The following is a 7,794-nucleotide window of genomic DNA, read 5'->3' as shown; positions in this document are numbered from 1 at the left end:
GTTGTGAGCTGAGGGGGGCGCTCCTCAAGTGGTAGTCGAGGGGCATTTACAGAGGTGCCTCTGCGCCCCTGGCAAAAAAAAGTGTTCTGCGACCACTTACTTCGCGTAATGGACGAGCCGCCTCTGCTGATGCAGTAACTTTGATGTATAACAAATCAGGCTTGCAGTGTTAATTCTACTATGATAGCAAACCACAGATCAGTGGTTCAGGACCTGCCTATCTGCGCGACCACCTCCTCCCCTATGAGCCCACGCGATCCTTAAGATCATCCGGGGATGCCCTTCTCTCACTCCTGCCCCTGTCTTAGGCGCAATTGGTGGGGATGAGGGAAAGGGCATTCTTGGTGGTGGCTCCTCGTCTCCAGAACTCCCTCCCCAGGGAGATCAGGCTGGCGCCCTCCCTAGCCACATTCCATAAGGAATTAAAAACATGGATGTTTCATTGTGCATTTGACTGACGACCCCATGACATACGACTGGTATTGCAACCTAATTATCATTCAACCTGAATTTCCTATATTACATTACTATTCAGATTTTATAAGTCTAACTGAATTATTTCTGATCCTGTTAGATTGCTCTGTTTTAATGATATTTCCTATGCTATTATACATTTTCATCCACCTTGTTGAACCAATTACTCTTTAATCAGCCTGTATTTTGGCCTCCCCCCCCCCCTTAGTTCTTTTGTTGCTTGATGCTTGTCTATTATTGTTATGTTTGTTTTAAGCTTTTAAATTGTATTTTGTTATTGCTCTGCTTTTAATTGTATGTTCCCTGGGCTTGGCCCCATGTAAGCCGCCCTGAGTCCCTTCGGGGAGATGGATGGTGGCAGGGTAGAAAAATAAAGTTCTTCTTCTTCTTCTTCCCAACCTTTTTTGACCAGGGAGCACTTTGACCAGGGACCACTCAACCAACATTAATACCAAAAGGGTTATGAATAAGTTTTTGGTCAACTTTAGATTTGGTTTGGTTATTTGTGGCCCTGATTCAGAAAATTGCATTGTATAGACCACATCAGCTCTAGTTTCTGATACAGAACATATGCCATCCAGTAGTTGCCATCTCACCCCCCAAAGAATACCATATTTAATAATCTAGAGCTGATGTGGTCTATTCATTGCAATTCTATGAATCAGCACCCCAAATAACCCCAGGAACAGGCCTAAAAACGAAGACACCAAGGCACCCCCACTTTCAGGCACCACATGGAATGGCTCCACTCAGAGGGAGGGAAGAGGAGGAGAAGCAGCAGTCAGGCTTGACAACAAGGCATGACAACAAGGAGGCTTTTGTCATATCTTTCGTGGGTAGTCAGGCTCTCCTCTCCCGACATCCCCATTGCCTCGGTACTATAAGTTTCATGAGACAAGTTGTTCTCATTGCAATGCTGTAGTAACGGTGAGGCTGCAGACCATATTTTAGTTCTTGGGGACCACTGGTGGTCCACAGACCACAGGTTTGGAACCACTGCCATAAATAGATAGATAGATAGATAGATAGATAGATAGATAGATAGATAGATAGAAGTCTGAAACAGAGTGTAGCTCACAGAAAACATAGTTGTCCTCTTTGGAAGCCTTGTCCTCCTAACCCAAACACTGGAAGTAATCTAAGATTTCCCTGATGAAGATTTCCTTGGGAATTTGAAAGGTAGGAGCAACTAGATCAGATTCATTAAACTACCTCAGGGGAGCGTACTTGCTCCATCCATGTTCAACATTTACACAAATGACCAGCCACTGCCAGAAGGGTAGAGAGCTTCATCTATGCAAATGATTGTGCCATTACTGCTCAAGCAGGGAGCTTTGAGATGGTAGAACAGAAGCTCTCCGAAGCTCTAGGTGCTCTTACTGCCTATTACAGAGAAAACCAGCTGATCCCTAATCCATCTAAAACACAGACATGTACTTTTCACCTTAAGAACAGACAAGCATCCCGAGCTCTGACGATGACCCGGGAAGGAATACCACTGGAGCATTGCAGCACACCCAAATACCTGGGAGTCACTCTGGACCGTGCTCTTACCTACAAGAAGCACTGCCTGAATATCAAGCAAAAAGTGGGCGCTAGAAACAATATCATACGAAAGCTGACTGGCACAACCCGGGGATCCAACCAGATACAGTGAAGACATCTGCCCTTGTGCTATGCTACTCTGCTGCTGAGTATGCATGCCCAGTGTGGAACACATCTCACCACACTAAAACAGTGGATGTGGCTCTTAAGGAGACATGCTGCATTATCACGGGGTGTCTGTGCCCTACACCACTGGAGAAATTACACTGCTTAGTCGGTATTGCACCACCTGACATCCGCCGGGAAGTAGCAGCCAATAGTGAAAGGACCAAGGCAGCTCAACCCCTGTTTGGGCATCAGCCAGCACATCAACGACTTAAATCAAGAAATAGTTTTCTAAGACCTACAGAGACATTCGCTGGAACACCCCAGCAAGCGAGAGTCCAAAAGTGGCAGGCTCAAACCCAGAACCTCAATCAATGGCTGATACCAAATGAGAGACTCCCCTCTAGGCACACAGAAAACTGGGTGACTTGGAAGGCGCTGAACAGACTGCGCTCTGGCACCACGAGATGCAGAGCCAACCTTCAGAAATGGGACCACAAAGTTGAATCCACGACATGCGAGTGTGGAGAAGAGCAAACTACAGACCACCTGCTGCAATGCAACCTGAGCCCTGCTACATGCACAATGGAGGACCTTCTTGAAGCAACACCAGAGGCACTTCAAGTGGCCAGCTACTGGTCAAAGGACATTTAATCAACTACCAAGATTGCAAACTTTGTGTATTATCTGTTTGTTTGTTTGTGTGTTTGTTTTGTTAAAAATATAATACAACTATCTGGTTGCTCCTGACATGATAAATAAATAAATTAATTAAACTGATCATTCTCACAAGGAAGTGGAATGGGACTTCTATATTCATACTGGCTACAGATCCATAAAGGAAGAGTGGGTCATTAATTATTATGTTCAGCATGAAAAGAATCACATTCCCAATTCCTGTATAGTACAACAGCACAAGGAGAACCATGACATCATGTGATGAGACTGAGGCAAAAGCAGGAGCAAACCACTGCTGTAATGGAATAACACTGCGGTATGATAAGGACCATAGAATTTATAGAGGAGTCATTGTGTTGTTGACATATATAAAGTGACCCTGGATTCTTCCAGCCTTTCCAGATTGCATTATAACAAGAATGGGGATGTTATTGGACAATAGGACCTATAAAGCCTAGCCAACACAGCCAAATAGATAGATACTAGCTGGATAGATAGATAGATAGATAGATAGATAGATAGATAGATAGATGGATGGATGGATAGATGCATAGACGGATAGACGGATAGACGGATAGACGGATAGACGGATAGACGGATGTATACATAGATGGATGGATGGATGGATGGATGGATGGATAGATAGATATGGCACGATCTGTGATCTGAAAGCATCAAGACAGTCATAGTTCCTCATCCTTGTATTATTAAGTAGTTCCTGAAACTGGATGCTTCCTTCCTTCATATGCTTATCCAGTAGGGCTGTCCACTTTTTGGAGTACCACATGCAGGCAAATTCTGATGGTGGTCCACGAGAAGGCCTTACTGGTACATTATTTAAACTGTTATGTGTATTCATATCATGATCTGATCACCATGCTCAATATATCCCATATGCATGGGGGTATTGGGGTAACGATACAAAAGGTTTGCTATGGTAGACCCTCTTTCACTCAGACTCAGCCCCCCCCCCCCCCCCCGGAAACAAAATCCTGGCTATGGGCCTGACCACATGCTTGCTTTACTATCTTTTGTCTTTTAGAAAATGAATTTAAAGTATATTAGAATGAGTTGTGATTTTGATATGCTTGTGCTAAGCAATTGGTTTTATCCATAGCAGGCTTTAGCTACAACTTTAAGATTTTTGTTTGTTTGTTTTTAGAGCAAGGACAAGTACAGTAGTCCCTCTACATTTATGGCTTTGGCTTTCCAGATTTGATGATTCATAAATTTGATTAAAAGGGTCTTCAAATCCATGGGAGCCCCCGGTGGCACAGTGGGTTAAAGCACTGAGCTGCTGAGCTTGTTGATTGAAAGGTCGCAGGTTCGATTCCGGGGAGCGGCGTGAGCTTCCGCTGTCAGCCCTATCTTCTGCCAACCTAGCAGTTTGAAAACATGCAAATGTGAGTAGATCAATAGGTACCGCTCCGGCAGGAAGGTAATGGTGCTCCATGCAGTCATGCCGGCCACATAACCTTGGGGGTGTCTACGGACAACGCTGGCTCTTCGGCTTAGAAATGGAGATGAGCACCACACCCCAGAGTCAGACATGACTGGACTTAATGTCAGGGGACTACCTTTACCTTTTACATATCCTCCAGTGTGACTTTAGGGTCATAAACAGCTTGCATTCTCTGATGAATCTCCTTTGGGGTGACACCTTCTGCTGTCAAGAATTCAATGACTGTAAGTTGCTTAAGTTGCATCGACCGACCATCTGCGCAGGGTTCCATATTTCACACTTTAACAACACAACCATTCAATTCTAAGGCTTCCTGCCAAAATGGAACTGTAGAGGAGAGTCTACTGAACAAACCAGTACCTGTCACATACCAGTACTGCCATCTGTTGAGGAGTTATGAAGGTGGAGGCATTACTTTTTATTCAACCCTCATATCATGCTTTGCTTTAAAGTGGGCAAGAGTCCAGGGTGTGCAAATCAGACATGGATAAGTTGTGATGTAAATACGCACTAAGTGGGTTAGGGACTTTGGGGGGAAAGCCTGCTCAAAATTGAGCTGGTGAAATATCTTGGAATGTGTGTGCGAGTGGCTTCAACCGCAGAAGGGAATAACACATCTGACAGGCAGAAACCATAGAAACTGATTTGTGTTGCTTTAGAATAAACACTAGGAGGTCAAACCTTCTGGCCTTTCCCAAGCCGGCAATGTTTTGCGTAATGTATTTCTGGGCTGTATGGCCATGTTCTAGCAGCATTTTCTCCAAACATTTTGCCTGCATCTGTGGTGGCATCTTCAAAGGATCATCTGAAGATATCAACCACAGACTCAGGTGAAACATCAAGAGAAAATGCTGCTAGAACATGGTCATATACTCCAATGCTGTGTGTGTTGCTACGATTGCCAGATTTCAGCATTTGCCTTCTTTTCTCCATTTCTCAGGGTGGGTGAGAAGAATCTCAGGATGAGAGCACTGCTTGAAAAATCTGTGTGTTTTCTGACATTGTTAGACTTGGTGTTTTTGGTCTGAGAGGCATACTCTGTGCAGCTGTGGGTGATGCTTCGTAAATAATGCTTAGTGACATAACCAGGGCTACCTCTTAAAACATAATTCTTGTAATAACAGTGGGGTCTTGTGATCTTGCATATAGTTGATCTTAGTTCTCAGGTTTGGTTCTTAAAATCTTAGGGTCTAGGGTAGCCCTGGCATTCCTACTTTTTGCAGTCTAGGGTTCATAATTCTAGCATCTCCTGTTTAGGTCCCATTGTTGGAGGGCTCTGCGCTGGGAAGTACATAAAGTAAATTATGTGAATTACAACTCAGAATCCCAAGCCAGTGTGCATCATTGCATGCTTGTTGAGATGTTCAAAAATTGTACGAGGGTTGAATGAAAAGTAATGCCTCCACCTTCATAACTCCTCAACAGATGGCAGTACTGGCATGTGGCAGGTACTGGCTTGTTCAGTAGACTCTCCTCTATAGTTCCATTTTGGCAGGAAGCCTTAGCATTGAATGGTTGTGTTGTTAAAGTGCGAAGTATGGAACCCTGCACAGACGGTCGGTCAATGTGTCATTGAATTCTTGACAGTAGAAGGTGCCACCCCAAAGGAGATTCATCAGAGAATGCAAGCTGTTTATGGTGATGGTGTTGATGTGAGTACTGTGCATCATTGGGCGAGTAAGTTTAAACATGTTGAGGTGGGACCATCTGACTTGCGTGACAAACAAAGACCATGCACTTCACATGCCACCACAGCAGAACTTCAGAGACTGGATCTCACCACTGTACGCAGGCATGTATTGGGGGGGGGGGGGCTTGAGGGGCTTCAGCCCCCCCCCCCCAATTCTCTTGGTTGTCTGCAAGAAGGCCTTACTGGTGCATTATTTAAAGTGTTATGTTTATTCATATCATGATCTGATCACCATACTCAATATATCCCATATGCATGGGGGTATTGGGGTAACAATACAAAAGGTTTGCTAAGGTAGACCCTCTTTCACTCAGACTCAGCTCCCCCCATCAAACTCAGCCCCCCCCCCCCCCCGAATCAAAATCCTGGCTATGGGCCTGACTGTACGACATCCTCCATACAGTCCAGATTTAGCACCATCTGACTTCCATCTGTTCCCGATAATGAAAGAAGATCTGCAGGGACATCATTATGCTTCTGATGAAGACGTTGAGAGAACTGTGAGACGTCTGTTGGGTCACATTATTGCTTATTTGACTATCGGAAGATGTGTGCACAATGGGTACCCAGGATGGTGAAGCTGGTTGCGGAAACAGAGTGTCGACTTCTTCCGTGACGGCTTCAGAAATCATTTTTATCGTTGGCACAAATGTATCCAATTGTCTGGTGATTATGTAGAAAAGCGAATAGTGGTAGTAAAGAGCACATTCTAAGGATTATTTCTGCATTTGATTTATTAAAATATTCCCATCCAAACCCAAGTAATGAAGGTGGAGGCATTACTTTTCATTCAACCCTCGTAATTTAATCATAATTTCCATAATGTATTCTCCTCATGAGGAGCTGGAGCTGACAGATTCGAACCTGCGACCTGTGGGTCTTCAGTCCTACCAGCACAGGGGTTTAACCCTCTGAGTTCCTACTAGGTGTGGTAAAATGTACCTATCTGGTGGTTACACTTCCAACACTTAATTGAGGCATTTTTATAACATTTGGATCATTTTTGGGGGGTAATGTACCATTGGTACATTACTCAACAGAGGAGGTTCCTGTGGGGACACAACATGGCTCCTGCTTTGAAGATAGCTCCATAAAGGAACATTTTGCAGAAAGGTAGTGTTCCGTCTTCCAGGAGCTTAGTTTGCATTGCCCTTTAGTTGCTTGAAATAACATCCCTTTGTATTTCCCAGGGTTGCTACAGTCTTAGCACCTTAATAATCAAACATTAACAGAGGCTGGAAACCAGGCTGCAAGCCCTTTGCATCTATTGGCTTAAAAAGTATCCTTTTGGTCTATAGACCGCCCTTTTTCCTGGGGATGAGATCTCCATTTTGGAAAAGCTCTCCTGCTTTCTTTAGTGTAGAAAAAACCTCAGATGTGCTGGTGGCCAAGCTAGGCAGCTCAGAGAAGCCATTGTGGGTACGATTGAGATTGAGGGTTGAGGTTAAAGTTAAAGTCATCCTCTCGCCTTAGAAACTGGCGCTGAGCTCAGATAGAGAAAGACCTGCTCTTTCTAAAGGACAGTAGCTCAGTACTGGGACAGGGAATATCTCCGGATTTCTCTGTCATCGAGAAAGACTCCATTACTTCATATCCAAAACTAATCTTGAGCTTAGATAGGGGAAGACCTGCTCTTTTTGAAAGATAACAGCTCAGAGTTAGGGTAAAAGATCCCAGGATTTTTCTACCATTGGGGAAAAGTTAACTCGGTAACTGAAGGAAAAAGGAAAGAAAGAACATCTTTATGGTTTCCCAAATTGACTGTTTTTCTTTCTAACTTCAATAAGCTGTGCCAAGTCTGTCAAGGACTTTGAAAAAAAATGTTCTGTTGATGTTCAAA

This window comes from Anolis sagrei, chromosome 6 (assembly GCF_037176765.1).
Source record: "Anolis sagrei isolate rAnoSag1 chromosome 6, rAnoSag1.mat, whole genome shotgun sequence".
Lineage (NCBI taxonomy): Eukaryota > Metazoa > Chordata > Lepidosauria > Squamata > Dactyloidae > Anolis > Anolis sagrei.
The sequence above is the reverse complement of the archived record's forward strand: the minus strand, read 5'-3'. Positions refer to the sequence as shown.